The sequence below is a fragment of the Salvelinus fontinalis genome, chromosome 41 (assembly GCF_029448725.1).
Source record: "Salvelinus fontinalis isolate EN_2023a chromosome 41, ASM2944872v1, whole genome shotgun sequence".
In the NCBI taxonomy this organism is placed as follows: domain Eukaryota; kingdom Metazoa; phylum Chordata; class Actinopteri; order Salmoniformes; family Salmonidae; genus Salvelinus; species Salvelinus fontinalis.
Window position 1 is genome coordinate 19,794,072 of NC_074705.1, and position 16,852 is coordinate 19,810,923.

Below are 16,852 nucleotides of genomic sequence, written 5' to 3' on the forward strand. Positions count from 1 at the left end.
GATCTTGCATCCCAAATAACTACTCATTATGTGATTTAAGATGAGCAATTATACACCTTGCCTTGCTCAAATTGATCACCTCAAACACGTTGCATGACTCTGCGGACATCTTCTAGGTTGTCTTTATTGCAGTTGCGCTGCACAAATTGCTACATATGGAGCAGTGTTTAGCGTAAGGGGGAGAAGGGCCTTGGTCAGGGAGGTGACCAAGAACCCAATGGTCACTCTGAATGAGCTCCAGAGTTCCTCTGTGGAGAAGGGAGAACGTTCCAGAAGGACAACCATCTCTGCAGCACTCCACCAATCAGGCCTTTATGGTAGAGTGGCCAAACGGACGGCACTCCTCAGTAAAAGGCACATGACAGCCCGCTTGGATTTTGCCAAAAGGCACCTAAAGGACTCAGACCATGAGAAACAAGATTCTCGGGTCTGATGAAACCAAGATTGAATGCCAAGTGTCATGTCTGGGGGAAACCTGGCATCATCTCTACGTGAAGCATTGTGGTGGCAGCATCATGCTGTGGGGATGTTTTTCAGCAGCCTGAAAGAGGCCTGAAAATAGCTGTGCAGCGACACTCCCCATCCAACCTGACAGGGCTTGAGAGGATCTGCAGAGAAGAATGGGAGAAACTCTTCAAATGCAGGTGTGCCAAGCTTGTAGCGTCATACCCAAGACGACTCAAGGCTGTTATCGCTGCCAAAGTACTGAGTAAAGGGTCTGAATACTTATGTAGATAAGGTATCTGTTTTTGATTTTAATAAATTAGCAAAACATTATTTTTTTTAACTGTTTGCTTTGTCATTATGGGGTATTGTGTGTAGATTGATGAGGGAAAAAACAATTTAATGTATTTTAGAATAAGGCTGTAAGGTAACAAAATGTGGAAAAAGTCAAGGAGTCTGAATACTTCCCAACTGCACTGTATATCCCTTCGGCTCAGAAGAGAAAATGTAGATTATCCATCGAGATGAGTGGCCTATATCTCCAGCATCTTCCCCGTTCTTGGCTGTGGTTGGAACAATTACGGTGTTAATAGGACTGACAACATTGCTACTGATGGTCAAAAGGTGACAGCAACATACAACAATTCTCCCTTCTCTCCTACTAAAATGAAATGGTGCAGTTATTGTTGTGTTTTATTAATGCGACGACATGTTTTTAAAAAACTAACCACCTTAGAATCTCATTTGTCACATGATTCACCTACCAAGAGGTACAGTTCAATAAGTGGTGCAGGTCTCCACATTACATTTTCAGAGTTGCTCCTCTGTCCTGACCAACTGTGTCTTTCTTTGTTGTCTTTATGCAGGGACCGGCGTCTGATGATCCACAGAGGAATACACAAGCCCCTCTAGGAACATGCTCGATTCACCAGGATGCACGCACACAGGCACTTCTGTCCTCATCCATTTTGGATAGAGTGTCTGGGAGGTGCATAGGAGTGTCTGGGGGGGTGCATAAGAATGTCTGGGAGGTGCATAGGAGTGTCTGGGAGGTGCATAGGAGTGTCTGGGGGGGTGCATAAGAATGTCTGGGAGGTGCATAGGAGTGTCTGGGAGGTGCATAGGAGTGTCTGGGAGGTGCATAAGAGTGTCTGGGAGGTGCATAAGAGCGTCTGGGAGGTGCATAGGAGCGTCTGGGAGGTGCATAGGAGCGTCTGGGAGGTGCATAGGAGCGTCTGGGAGGTGCATAGGAGCGTCTGGGAGGTGCATAGGAGCGTCTGGGAGGTGCATAGGAGCGTCTGGGAGGTGCATAGGAGCGTCTGGGAGGTGCATAGGAGCGTCTGGGAGGTGCATAGGAGCGTCTGGGAGGTGCATAAGAGAGTCTGGGAGGTGCATAAGAGTGTCTGGGAGGTGCATAAGAGTGTCTGGGAGGTGCATAAGAGTGTCTGGGAGGTGCATAAGAGTGTCTGGGAGGTGCATAAGAGTGTCTGGGAGGTGCATAGGAGTGTCTTGGGGGTGCATAGGAGTGTCTGGGAGGTGCATAAGAGTGTCTGGGAGGTGCATAAGAGTGTCTGGGAGGTGCATAGGAGTGTCTGGGAGGTGCATAAGAGTGTCTGGGAGGTGCATAAGAGTGTCTGGGAGGTGCATAAGAGTGTCTGGGAGGTGCATAAGAGTGTCTGGGAGGTGCATAGGAGTGTCTGGGAGGTGCATAGGAGTGTCTGGGAGGTGCATAGGAGTGTCGTTGGCAACCTCATCTGACTACAGAAAATCACTCAAGCTTTGTCATTCAAGTTAAGTTGAGTGATAAAAATGACTTTTGCGGTACTACAGTATTTGGGTAAACTGTCATTAGTATGAAGTTACATTGTTTTGGCTGGGACTCAGCTCACTCAGTATTCAAAACAGGTACTGTAGGTTGCGTTTGGGACGGCTCTCCATTTTTCTATGCACTGATAGGGCAGGAAATATCTACTTTGCGAGGCTTTCAAAGTCCTGCTTTAGTTTTTGGTTGTATGCTAACCTTTTGAGTATGTGCATACATCCTAATGTGTGGCTGATCTGATAAGACAGGGTCAGCGTTAGGTCATATCATAAAAAGTGTGTTTGTGTCCAGCCAAATACAAATATGAGAACATTTAGATTATGTTTCTAATTCCACATCTATCTCAGTAGTTGCATTGCATATTGTCCAGAACAGTCATGATTGTAAAGAAGATGAGACAATAAATTATGACAATTTAAAGGCCAGCTGGCTCTTGTCTGCCTCTTTGATCCTTATGCCACATGTAAGTAAAGTAAGCCTTGTCCGAGCCTGTTTCTATAGTGGGAGGCATCTTGGTCTACAAGTACATGTACACCCTATGGACGCAGGTTGACATTTGTCATGAGTCTTGCCCTGGAGGCAGAACTGAGCGGTTTCTACTAGATGGGCCAGCTGCCAAGTAAAAATTGGCTATATCATAAAAATCGATCTTAATTTAAGGTGAAGCATTAGGGTTAGCAGTGTGGGTAAGGTTAGGTTTAACATCTGATTTTATGACTGTGGCTGTGCCAGCTAGTCACCAATAAATGCCAACCTGCCTATGGACAGGACACAGTGCTGAGTGCCAAGCAGAGAGGCATTTCATAACTTGACCGGGGATCAAAACCCTAACCTTCCAATCTTAGGGCAGACACTAACCACAAGGCCACGAATTGGTTGATGAGTTGGTTGGTATGCCACATGTGCCAATCGTATTTTATGTTAGAGTTGGATGATGTTGTTCCTACAAAAGGTCACACCCATCACAACGGATTGCTCAATAGTTCATAGCAATACTCTAATGCTTTACATAGTAGTGATTGATGACTATTATTTGGGCAAAGCAACATACTTTTGTATATATAGTGTATGTGGACACCCCTTCAAATGAGGGGATTCGGCAATTTCGAGCATACAGCCATGCAATCTCTATAGACAAAAATTGGCAATAGAATGGCCTTACTGAAGAGCTTCGTGACTTTCAGGATGCCACCTCTCCAACAAGTCAGTTTGTCAAATTTCTGCCCTGCTAGACCTGCACCGGTCAACTGTGCTGTTATTGTGAAGTGGAAACATTTTGGAGGAACAACGGCTCAGCCGTGAAGTGGTAGGCCACACAAGTTCACAGAACGGGACCGCCGAGTGCTGAAGCGCGTAAAAATCGTATGTCCTCGGGATGCAACACGGCTGAGTTCCAAACTGCCTTTGGAAGCAATGTCAGCACAAGAACTGTTTGTCGGGAGCTTCATGAAATTGGTTTCCATGGCCGAGCAGCTGCACACAAGCCTAAGATCACCATGCGCAATGCCAAGCGTCGGCTGAAGTGGTGTAAAGCTCGCCACCATTGGACTCAAACGGAATGACAAATAACGCTTCACCATATGACAGTCCAACAGACAAATATGGGTTTGGCAGATGCCAGGATAACTCTACCTCCCCAAATGCATAGTGACAACTGTAAAGTTTAGTGGAGGAGGAACAATGGTCTGGGGCTATTTTTCATGGTTCGGGCTAGGACCCTTAATTCGAGTGAAGGGAAACCTTAACGTTACAGCATACAATGACATTCTAGACGATTCTGTGCTTCCAACTTTGTGGCAACAGTTTGGGGAAGGCCCTTTCCTATTTCAGCATGACAATGCCCCCGTGCACAAAGTGAGGTCTATACAGAAATGGTTTGTCGAGATCGGTGTGGAAGAACTTGATTGGCCTGCACAGAGCCCTGACCTCAACCCCATAAAACACCTTTTGGATGAATTGGAACGCCGACTGTGAGCCACGCCTAATTGCGCAACCTCACTAATGCTCTTGTGGCTGAATGGAAGCAAATCCCTAAAGCAATGTTCCAAAATCTAGTGGAACCCCTTTTACCAGAAGAGTGGAGGCTATTTTCGCAGGGGGGACCAACTCCATATTAATGCCCATAATTTTGGAATGAAATGTTTGACGAGCAGGTGTATGCACAAGTTTCAATTGATAGATAAGCAGTCACAGAATGCACTCATCTCTGTTGATGTGTTTGTTTGTCTTGGCAACCCCTTTGATCGATGCCTGACTTGGCATCTGGGCTCCACGGTGTCTGATGGATTAAGTGATACTGGATCAAGATGACTCAAGCTCTGTCAAAGCATTTGCTCACAATAGCTGACCCCTACACAGATACTCTAACCATAACATGATGACCATGACTTGTGACAAACAGCCCATGACAACAAGCTACGTATTGGGATGCATTCATGTGCGATCAACGGAAACTGCTAACATGCCTGGGCTATCGGTAATATCGTAGATTATCCCAATTTCATAAAGCCTCTCAGAGTACGAGTGCTGATCTAGGATACGTTTTTCCTCTTAAATCATCATGAATAAGAGGAAAGACCTGATCCGGGATCAGCACTCCTACTCTGAGATGCTTTGTGCAATGGTATTTTTACATATCTGTACATCTTCTACACAGGAATAGAGGTTGCTGTTCTTTATGATAAATATCCCCCGACGCCTCTAGGTGTCAGTCTTGCATCACACACTCTCTTACTGCACACTATGAGTACCATTAAGGTACCATCAATAGGCATACTACAGTAGCTGCATTGTTGATGTTGATGCTTAGTGGAATTGCCATACAGTCTATGTTAACTCCTTTTTCTATGTCCTGGTTTCCACAAATCCCTTTGATGCAAGGGGAAGCTGTCATGAGCCATGCATACCTAGATCATAGCGTCACAGAGAATGTATGTCCTCCTCGAGTGCCATGCCTGCTTTGTATGCACTATCACCCTATGTGTGCTGTGTCCTTATCACATTTCTCTGGTTATATCCCTATCCTCTCTAAAGGGTTTAAGGGGGTGTATATCTGCCAGGGTCTATGGCTCGTGTGTTGAAACAGATTTAGATTTAAAGCCAAGTGATGTTTTGCCGTCATTTCAATTATATATCCCATCATTTTGAAACGTATGACTCACGGATGAATATACATTACATGGCCAAAAGTATGTAGACACACCTTCAAAATAGTGGATTCGGCTATTTCAGCCACACCCGTTGCTGACAGGTATATAAAATCGAGCGCACAGCAATGCAATTTCCATGGACAAACATTGGCAGTAGAATGGCCCGCACTGAAGAGCTCAGTGACTTTCAACGTGGCACTGTCATAGGATGCTACCTTTCCAACAAGTTTCTGCCCTGCGAGAGCTGCCCCGGGTCAACTGTAAGTGCTGTTATTGTGAAGTGGAGATATCTAGGAGCAACAGCGGCTCGGCCGCAAAGTGGTAGGCCACAAAAGCTCACAAAACGGGACCACTGAATGCTGAAGTGTGTAGCTCACTACCGAGTTCCAAACTGCCTCTGGAAGCAACATCTGCACAAGAACTGTTCGTGGGGGAGCTTCTTGAAATGGGTTTCCATGGCCGAGCAGCCGCACACAAGCCCAAGATCACCATGTACAATGCCAAGCATTGGCTGGAGTGGTGTAAAGCTCGACGCCATTGGACTCTGGAGCAGTGTAAATGCGTTCTCTGGAGTGAGGTCTCAGACTTCACCATCTGGCAATGTAGAAATTACATCAACATACTATGAAAGGTAGCGTCTTGCATTATTACTCAACTGACATGGCACCAAATAGAGAGTGAATGATAGTAGTTATGTCTTATATGGTTATTGTCATTGTGTTTTTTGACACTGACATATTTAAGATGAACTTTAACTAGTTGTCCCTATTCTTCTGTCATACAACAGTTGTTTTATCTGTTGATGGGTAGCATCTTGGGTTGTGACTGAACTGATATGACACCAGAGACATATAACGACAGTGGATATGTTTGTGTCGTAAATGGTTATTGTCATTGTATTTTATGACACTGACGGATTTGAGTTCAAGGTTTACTAGTTGTCCCTAGTTTTCTATCAACTACAGTCGTTCAACTGTATGACATCTCTGCACTGCAGCCTTTCTTTAGCTGTGGTGTCATGATGGTGTAGACTAGACTACATGGCATTTCAGAACAATAACGTCAACCAGCGGAAATCATATGAGACACGGGTAACCTTATAATTGTTTTGATTCAGACTAAGCCACGTCGTCAGTATCTAGGTGGGGCTCATTGTCTTATTTCACAGAGCCATTCGGGGACTAATTGTCATAGTTGGTAGAGTGGTGACAACATGTTGTGTTATCTAGCTTGTAATAAACTATGTCTGTGTGTGTGTGTGTGTGTGTGCGTGTACGTGTGTCTTTATGCTGCACGCGTGTACGTGTGTCTTCCGGCGCCGACCGAGATGGCCGCCTCGCTTCGCGTTCCTTGGAAAGTATGCAGTATTTTGTTTTTTTATGTGTTATTCCTTACATTGGTACCCCAGGTAATCTTAGGTTTCATTACATACAGTCGGGAGGAACTACTGAATATAAGAGCAACGTCAACTCACCATCGTTCCAACCAGGAATATGACTTTCCCGAAACGGATCCAGTGTTTTGCCTTCCACCCAATACAATGGATCTGATCCCAGCCGGCGACCCTATGCGACGCCGTAAAAGGGGCAAACGTAGCGGTCTCCTGGTCAGGCTTCGGAGACGGGAACATCGCGCTCCACTCCCTAGCATACTACTTGCCAATGTCCAGTCTCTTGAGAATAAGGTTGATGAAATCCGAGCAAGGGTAACATTCCAGAGAGACATCAGAGATTGTAACATTCTCTGCTTCACGGAAACATGGCTAACTCAAGAGACGCTAACGGAGTCGGTGCAGCCAGCTGGTTTCTTCACGCATCGCGCCGACAGAAACATACATCTTTCTGGTAAGAAGAAGGTCGGGGGTGTATGCCTTATGATTAACGAGATGTCGTGTGATCATAACAACATACGGGAACTCAAGTCATTCTGTTCACCTGATCTAGAACTCCTCACAATCAAATGTCGACCGCATTATCTACCAAGGGAATTCTCTTCGATTATAATCACAGCCGTATATATTCCCCCCCAAGCAGACACATCGATGGCCCTGAACGAACTTTATCTGACTCTTTGTAAACTGGAAACCACACACCCTGAGGCTGCATTCATCGTAGCTGGGGATTTCAACAAAGCTTATCTGAAAACAAAACTCCCTAAATTCTATCAGCATATCGATTGTGCTACCAGGGCTGGTAAAACCTTGGATCATTGTTATACTAACTTCCGCGACGCATATAAGGCCCTCCCCTGCCCTCCTTTCGGAAAAGCTGACCACGACTCCATTTTGTTGCTTCCAGCCTACAAACAGAAACTAAAACAACAAGCTCCCTCGCTCAGGTCTGTTCAACGCTGGTCCGACCAATCTGATTCCACGCTTCAAGACTGCTTCGATCACGCGGATTGGATTATGTTCCGCATTGCGTCCAACAACAACATTGACGAATATGCTGATTCGGTGAGCGAGTTCATTAGAAAGTGCATCGACGATGTCGTACCCACAGCAACGATTAAAACATTCCCAAACCAGAAGCCGTGGATTGACGGCAGCATTCGCGTGAAACTGAAAGCGCGAACCACTGCTTTTAACCAGGGCAAGGTGACCGGAAGCATGACCGAATACAAACAGTGTAGCTATTCTCTCCGCAAGGCAATCAAACAAGCTAAGTCCCAGTACAGAGACAAAATAGAGTCGCAATTCAACAGCTCAGACACAAGAGGTATGTGGCAGGGTCTACAGTCAATCACGGATTACAAAAAGAAAACCAGCCCCGTCGCGGACCAGGATGTCTTGCTCCCAGACAGGCTTAATAACTTTTTTGCTCGCTTTGAGGACAATACAGTGCCACTGACACGGCCCGCTACCAAAACCTGCGGGCTCTCCTTCACTGCAGCCGAGGTGAGTAAAACATTTAAACGTGTTAACCCTCGCAAAGCTGCAGGCCCAGACGGCATTCCCAGCCGCATCCTCAGAGCATGCGCAGACCAGCTGGCTGGTGTGTTTACGGACATATTCAATCAATCCTTATCCCAGTCTGCTGTTCCCACATGCTTCAAGAGGGCCACCATTGTTCCTGTTCCCAAGAAAGCTAAGGTAACTGAGCTAAACGACTACCGCCCCGTAGCACTCACTTCCGTCATCATGAAGTGCTTTGAGAGACTAGTCAAGGACCATATCACCTCCTCCCTACCGGACACCCTAGACCCACTCCAATTTGCTTACCGCACCAATAGATCCACAGACGACGGAATCGCAACCACACTGCACACTGTCCTAACCCATCTGGACAAGAGGAATACCTATCTGAGAATGCTGTTCATCGACTACAGCTCAGCATTTAACACCATAGTACCCTCCAAACTCGTCATCAAGCTCGAGACCCTGGGTCTCGACCCCGCCCTGTGCAACTGGGTCCTGGACTTCCTGACGGTCCGCCCCCAGGTGGTGAGGGTAGGTAACAACATCTCCACCCCGCTGATCCTCAACACTGGGGCCCCACAAGGGTGCGTTCTGAGCCCTCTACTGTACTCCCTGTTCACCCACGACTGCGTGGCCATGCACGCCTCCAACTCAATCATCAAGTTTGCGGATGACAGTGGTAGGCTTGATTACCAACAACGATGAGACGGCCTACAGGGAGGAGGTGAGGGCCCTCGGAGTGTGGTGTCAGGAAAATAACCTCACACTCAACGTCAACAAAACAAAGGAGATGATTGTGGACTTCAGGAAACAGCAGAGGGAGCACCCCCCTATCCACATCGACGGGTCAGTAGTGGAGAAGGTGGAAAGTTTTAAGTTTCTCGGTGTACACATCACGGACAAACTGAATTGGTCCACCCACACAGACAGCGTTGTGAAGAAGGCGCAGCAGCGCCTCTTCAACCTCAGGAGGCTGAAGAAATTCGGCTTGTCACCAAAAGCACTCACAAACTTCTACAGATGCACAATCGAGAGCATCCTGTCGTGCTGTATCACCGCCTGGTACGGCAACTGCTCCGCCCATAACCATAAGGCTCTCCAGAGGGTAGTGAGGTCTGCACAACGCATCACCGGGGGCAAACTACCTGCCCTCCAGGACACCTACACCACCCGATGTCACAGGAAGGCCATAAAGATCATCAAGGACAACAACCACCCAAGCCACTGCCTGTTCACCCCGCTATCATCCAGAAGGCGAGGTCAGTACAGGTGCATCAAAGCAGGGACCGAGAGACTGAAAAACAGCTTCTATCTCAAGGCCATCAGACTGTTAAACAGCCACCACTAACATTTAGCGGCCGCTGCCAACATACTGACTCAACTCCAGCCACTTTAATAATGGGAATTGATGGAAATTATGTAAAATTGTACCACTAGCCACTTTAAACAATGCCACTTAATATAATGTTTACATACCCTACATTACTCATCTCATATGTATATACTGTACTCTATATCATCTACTGCATCTTGCCATCTTTATGTAATACATGTATCACTAGCCACTTTAAACTATGCCACTTTATGTTTACATACCCTACATTACTCATCTCATATGTATATACTGTACTCTATACCATCTACTGCATCTTGCCTATGCCGTTCTGTACCATCACTCATTCATATATCTTTATGTACATATTCTTTATCCCTTTACACTTGTGTGTATAAGGTAGTAGTTGTGGAATTGTTAGGTTAGATTACTTGCTGGTTATTACTACATTGTCGGAACTAGAAGCACAAGCATTTCGCTACACTCGCATTAACATCTGCTAACCATGTGTATGTGACAAATACATTTGGATTTGATTTGATTTGCATTCATTCCATATTCATTGCACAGCCAAATGGTTAAGTGAACTACCAACTGTGCTTTTAAGTCACAGCCATTTAGCTTGTAAGCAAAAGAGAATCTCGTGTGGAAAATAACACATTTCAATTCATTAGAAGACCTTGCCTCATCTGAAAAGGTAGCATAGTTCTACCATAAAAGGCCACATTATTCTTGTCAGTCTCCCTTGCTACACATGCTGTTAAAAATGAATAAAAAAATAAAACAGAGAACCGTACAATCCTACAGCCCCTGTGGACATCTATGTTTAATAATGGTGCGAAAGCGAGTCTATTTAAACACTATCTCTGTGACCTCTCTCTGTGCCTCGACTCTATGGGGACCAAACGGATTAACCACTTGCTTCTGAGGTAAGCTGACTCATAATAAATGTAGCTAACGCTTTCAAATGCCCATAATGTGGTATTAGTATTGAAACGAGCTACATCTTGGTGTGCGAGGGTGGTTCCGGGTCAAGGTAGACACACATGGAATCGTGCCTGAGGGAGGTGGAATGCACAGAGGCTCCAATAGCTTGTCTACTGTATCCACAAAGTCAATATGGTTAACATCACTTACATGTAGAGAGAGAGGGGTGAGACAAGGAGGCAATTGGTTGAATGCTCATGTCTCCACTTGCCACACACTAATCACATACTTGGGCTAAAAACATACAAATGTGCATGATTATGTTCCAGATCAACGAGAAAAGCGGTAGACATGTAATTTTGAAGGATGGACTGAACTAACGGTTTAGGCCAGCATGTATTCTGTTCAAATGTCTATCAACCCTAAAGCACATGCATGGCTCTTTCAAATGTTGTTGCCTTATTCTCCCATCCATTCACATTTCTGAAGAGAGCAATTTATTTATTTAATATATTCAACCTTTATTCATCCAGATTAGTCATCAAGTAAGTAGCGCACGGGAAGCTAAATACCAAAGCAAGGTGATGCAATGATATCCAAGGAGACAGTCACAGAAAGCAACCATCTTTGACTCAACACATGAACATTCTGTACAGTGCATGGTTGTCATATATTATATTAACATATAACATAACATGTTAACATATATTACCATATATTTGATTACATGTAGACTCACAGTGAATGGGATCATCTATGGTTGTTGTGTCATATAAGGATTTAGAAAAAAGATCCCTTACCTCTTAGTTTTGACCAGGAGACGTTGTCGTTCCCAGGCGGCGATATAGGTTCGGGTCCTGCTTTAGCGATCCGGGTCACGGCACCAAGAAATGTTGTGGAAAAAAGACTCAGAAGGCAGTCCAATCTCAATATACAAAAGCTTTATTACGAGCATGCATTCAAGGGAAAACCAATTTCACTCACTCTTTGTTCTTGTTATACAGACCGAGAATGGGTGGGGTGTTTCACATGCCCTTCGAATGAGTCCGGTATTTATGCCCATTACCACAGATAGTAGGCCTAGAGAAAGACTAATCATACCAAGGACATGTCCACTCCCCCACACATCCTGGGATAACAGAGACAATGAAAGATTGCCTCACAGAAAGCCAGAACAGGGCAGCTCAGAAACAGCTACAAAACAAACAGGTCACACCACCCATCAAGGAAAAGAGCAACCCCACAGACAAGACGAGGAACAGGATGACCCGCATCCCCCCCAGTTCATACAAGACAACAAATCATATTTCCTCCTCCACACTCTCACTCTCTCTCTCTCTGATGCCTGTAGCGTAATCTGCACAGCGACCTCTACTCTCAGATTGAAAAACATTAAAATCACAGGTGGCGCACCACATTCTAAATGACAGTAATGGGGTAGCAAATGTGATTCTGCATAACCCCAGCTCCTCTTGAAAACAAGAAAAACACACTGTGATCCAATTTACCTTACTGGTTCATGTTTGGAGAGTATCTTCGCCATCGAGATGACATTTCTATGAATTACAGGATCTCTGTGATCGTCACCCTCTGCAATTCATTAGCTATCATTTCACTGGCGGGTACTCGTCTCTGTCTTATATAGTGCTTTTCCAGATGGTATGGGAGAAACTTAATCTACCATCAATGTGTAGCACCCACCTAGACTCACAAAGTTAGATATCTTTGAGATTCTGAAATGTTACCGGTCAAAGCCATGGCTAAAATCATGCAATGGCTCGTTTAAAATCAGCATTTGCATAAAAAGGTACATCTTCAAGTGATTCACTTCCATTGAGATGGAAGAGAGAGCCTCCTAAGTGTGCCGCTATCCATCTCTATGTTCACTTCACACGTTCAGACCCTATATCCACCCCTTATAATGAGTCTGTGAGATATCAGACAGTTTTATTAGCTCAAACACATTTAATCTGATGTCTTTATATGTTTCAGATAAATGCCCAAAGTTTACAGGATCATGAATTCCTCTAAGTCTGCTTTTAAGTTCCTATACAACCAGTGCAGAGATTTCATGTGAGTTTACAGCATCGTGAATACCACAAGTGTGCACTCAAGTTCTTAGAACCTTGAAGCACATATCTGATGGTGTGAAATGGGATAAGAAGAATGAGGAATAGCATAGGTGGATTTGCTTTCTTCATAGTTGTTACAGTATATGTATGTAAGCATATGCTTTACAGTTCGGATTATAGGGCCTACTTTCAGATCAAGCAGATATTGAAAGTATTACAAACAAAGACTGCGATTGATGATGCAGGGATGAGAGGGAAGAGATTAAATAAACTATGAAACAGTACAATTAGTCAAACCCCCCCCCTCCCCCCCACCCCACAGTAATACATCACCATGGTAATATGAAAATAACAGATTAATTACCATGTATTTACAAGCAATAAGAAAATTGAGTTGTTGACTTTAAATGTTATCAAATCAATTGAATAACTTCAGAACTGTTCATCTACCATGCCATAAAGATGGTAGATGAAAACAGAACACCAAGCATACTTCCAAAGTTGTGGCAAAATAGCTTAAGGACAACAAAGTCAAGGTATTGGAGTGGCCATCACAAAGCCCTGACCTCAATCTCATAGAAAATGTGTGGGCAGAACTGAAAAAGCGTGTGCGAGCATGGAGGCCTACAAACCTGACTCAGTTACACCAGCTCTGTCAGGAGGAATGGGCCAAAATTCACCCAACTTATTGTGGGAAGCTTGTGGAAGGCTACCTGAAACAATTGACCAAGTTAAACAATTTTAAGGCAATGCTACCAAATACTAATTGAGTGTATGTAAACTTTATTACACAACAGGATGTATCTTAGTGGCACAAATGCTAATTCAGTTAGTCGCCGGTGTAACAAAAGGTGTTGGCTGCTGTGCATCTTTAAAATGTCTGGGAAAGAGCAGTAGGACACTGATTAGAATAAATCTATTTGGTAAAGCTACAGAATAACTATTGAGTTCAGCGTTGCGTCCCAAATGGCACCCTATTCCCTCTTTAGTGCACTACTTTTGACCAGGGCCCATAAGGAAGAGAGAGCAATTTGGGATGCATCCCAGGTCAAAGATCAAGTAGAGAAACCCAGTAGATCATTATAATCTATAGGAGATTAACAAGAAGGGCACCAAAGGGTAAATCACCCACTAAAAGAACAATTAAAATGTCTATTGAATCAATTCCAATGAGGTTATAACCTCAAAGAGGTGTTGCATATATTTTTTTCTGAGCAGACCCGGGTTTCAACTACTTCAAAGATCCATTAAAAGACGTCATCTTTGCCTGTTTGAGCTTGCATGGTTCAATCCAAAAATAGACAAGTCCCACAATTGCAAACCAGCCCAACTGGCCCTCCAGGCTGACTCAAGCAAACGCTGAAAATATTTGTAATATTTGTAAGTTTTCAAACCCAGGTCTGTTTCGGATTCATTTACTCCATCAAATGTTGAACAAATACGTTTTTCGTCAAGTTAGTCATAAATCCCACAGTGCTCAAGCTGAGGTTAAACACTCCAAAATGTTTAAGTTATCTTTATCGTGCTAACGTTTCTTTCTAGGTACTGTATGTGTGTATCACACCTCACTTTATTAAATCCCACCTGACAATACATTAGTCTCCGGCTCAAAAATGAGCTAAGTAGGTCCTCCACCGTTGTGAGCAAGAGGTGGACTATGGATATTGGGTTAGACAGCGTCCGTCTCCAACACCTGCATCAGACAGGCGGGCATTAGCTCACAATGCCCGCTGCGCTGCCTGTCAGCACAGATGAGTACCTCGTGGTTCCGACACCAAATGCCATTTTCTTCGCCACATTTCCAGAGCCCCTGCCGTCCCTGCATGCCGGCGTGCCAATTTAGTCGTCAACCTGTGACATTTAGAAGATTTTCCGGCACCCTGGCTCCCCCGCCCACCTTTAACCACACGGGCGAAAGGGATGGGAGGGAGGCGGGGATCGATCCTGGTCTTATAAGAAATGTACAACCTGGAAGTGAGTAGTGATACAGAAGAGGCTTCCATTTGTTCCTAATGGCCACTGTGGATTGTTAGTGTGAGCCAGGCCGCTAGGGAGAAGATTAGGGCATCCCGGAGACCGGGATGGGGAAAGGTTGGGTCATGGCCCCAATGAGCAGCGCTGTTATGTCTGATTGCTGTTACACCCCTGAAAGGGGGGGGGGTACATGAGAAACGATTCACACTGACACGTAGCATCAGTGACTATTCAGTCAGTTGTCATTAAGAATTGCATAAAATCCTCATTCACATGCGTATTCCTACGCATTACTAATCAAGCTCTGTACAAACATCAATGTAGCACACAGATTATCATATTATCACATTCACATGAAGTATTAGAATATTATTTACGATTCTGTATTAATATCAGTGATGTAGTGGTAAAAAAAAGGTGTGTAATGGGTCAACCTCAAACTTCAGTGGTCGATTGGAATAAGATGAACAACTGCCGATAAACGAAAACTTATTATGTTGAACTGTATTGTTTGCATTTTGATAGAATTTTAATATAGGCCTATAGGGAAGATAGGCGATGGGGAGTTGTTGATATTGTCACGCCCTGACCTTAGAGAGACATTTTATTTCTCTATTTGGTGAGGTCAGGGTGATGTGGGGTGGCCATTCTATGTTTTGTATTTCTTTGTGTTTGGCCGAGTGTGGTTCCCAATCAGATGCAGCTGTCTATCGTTGTCTCTGATTGGGAATCATACTTAGGTAGCCTGTTTACCCACCTATGTTGTAGGATCTTGTTTTTTGTTAGCTCTGTGAAGCCTGCAGAACGTGACGTTCATTATTATTTTTGTTGTTTTTGTTTGGTGTTCTGAGTAATTAAAGAATCATGAACAGTTAACACGCTGCACCTTGGTCTCCTTCAAACAACCCTAAGATATTAAAACATGTCTTCTTTTTAAGTTCCTAACTTGTTTGATAAGATTAGTACAGATTTTCTCAGGGGACCCCACATGAGGCCCCGACCTCAGGTTTGGGAACCACTGTACTAATCTCTCTTTCTGCTCTTCTTCCTCCTGCATGAATTGAAGACTGCCTCAGCCTCACCAATGAGTGCCTACTCTCTGTAAAGCAAAGTTATTATGAGAGCTTAGTAGCCTATTTTTTTGCTCCTGCTGTGGTAGGCTCCGTTTAACGTCAGCTTCTTACTTCACCCTTCTAGCTAACTTAGTAATACTAGCCAGAGCCCTTCAACGTTATTGCAGTAGAAGTTTCTGCCGGCAGCTAGCCACCTGACTGACTGTTTTTATTTACTAGTTGTTCATCATTCTCAGAGAGTCAGTTGTTTGTTTGTTTGGGGGGGGATGTCTGTAGACACAGCAGGAGTCTACAGACAGGAATCTCGCAAACCCACTGTCAGTAGCGTCTCTAGTTGCCATATTGCGCCGACTCCGAGCTGGGGTAGTTCGTTTCACGTCTCTTGCTCTTTTCCATGAGAGGGTGGTTAGTTGAGAGAGTGGTGAATGTGCTGCTAAAAAGGCAAATCCGAACAACATGATTCCCCTCGTTCGCAAAGAGGCAGGCACGATTAGAACTCAGATCAAGAACATACCGGTAAGCGTTCTGAGCTTTGATCAACGCTGGGAGCAATATTTAGATGTTGATCCGTCATTTCTTTTCTTATTGTGAACAATATGTTATTTGTATTTCAAATTGTTTAAATTAGAGCAAATGACAGACCTTGGTAAAAATATGTAAAAATAATAATAATATGATTGTTACTTACACCAGATAGGTGTAGTGAAATACAGTATGTTGTTTAACCATAGTAGTATGGCACTCCTGGAGCAAATTAGAGTTAAGGGCCTTGCTCAAGGGCACATCGACAGATTTGTCCACCTTGGGTATTTGAACCAGCAACCTTTCAGTTACTGGCCTAACACTTTAAACGCTATGCTACTTGCCGTCTAAATGTAGTTAAAGCCCTGACAGGGTCTGCACCAAAAACTCCTGAAGCACAATCTTTAAACACACTGACCATTTACAAACATGTACTATTCTCCAAAATCACAACATGCCTGTTATGTCCGTATATGCCTCAGTAGGGACTTTGGATGAAAGAGATTCAAAGAAACCTCTTGCTGTGTTCGACTTCCTCTCTCATTCCGTCGCTCTCATTTTCTCTCTCCCTCTCATTCTCTCCTCCCTCTCGCTCTCTCTGTGGTTTGTGCTCTTTGGT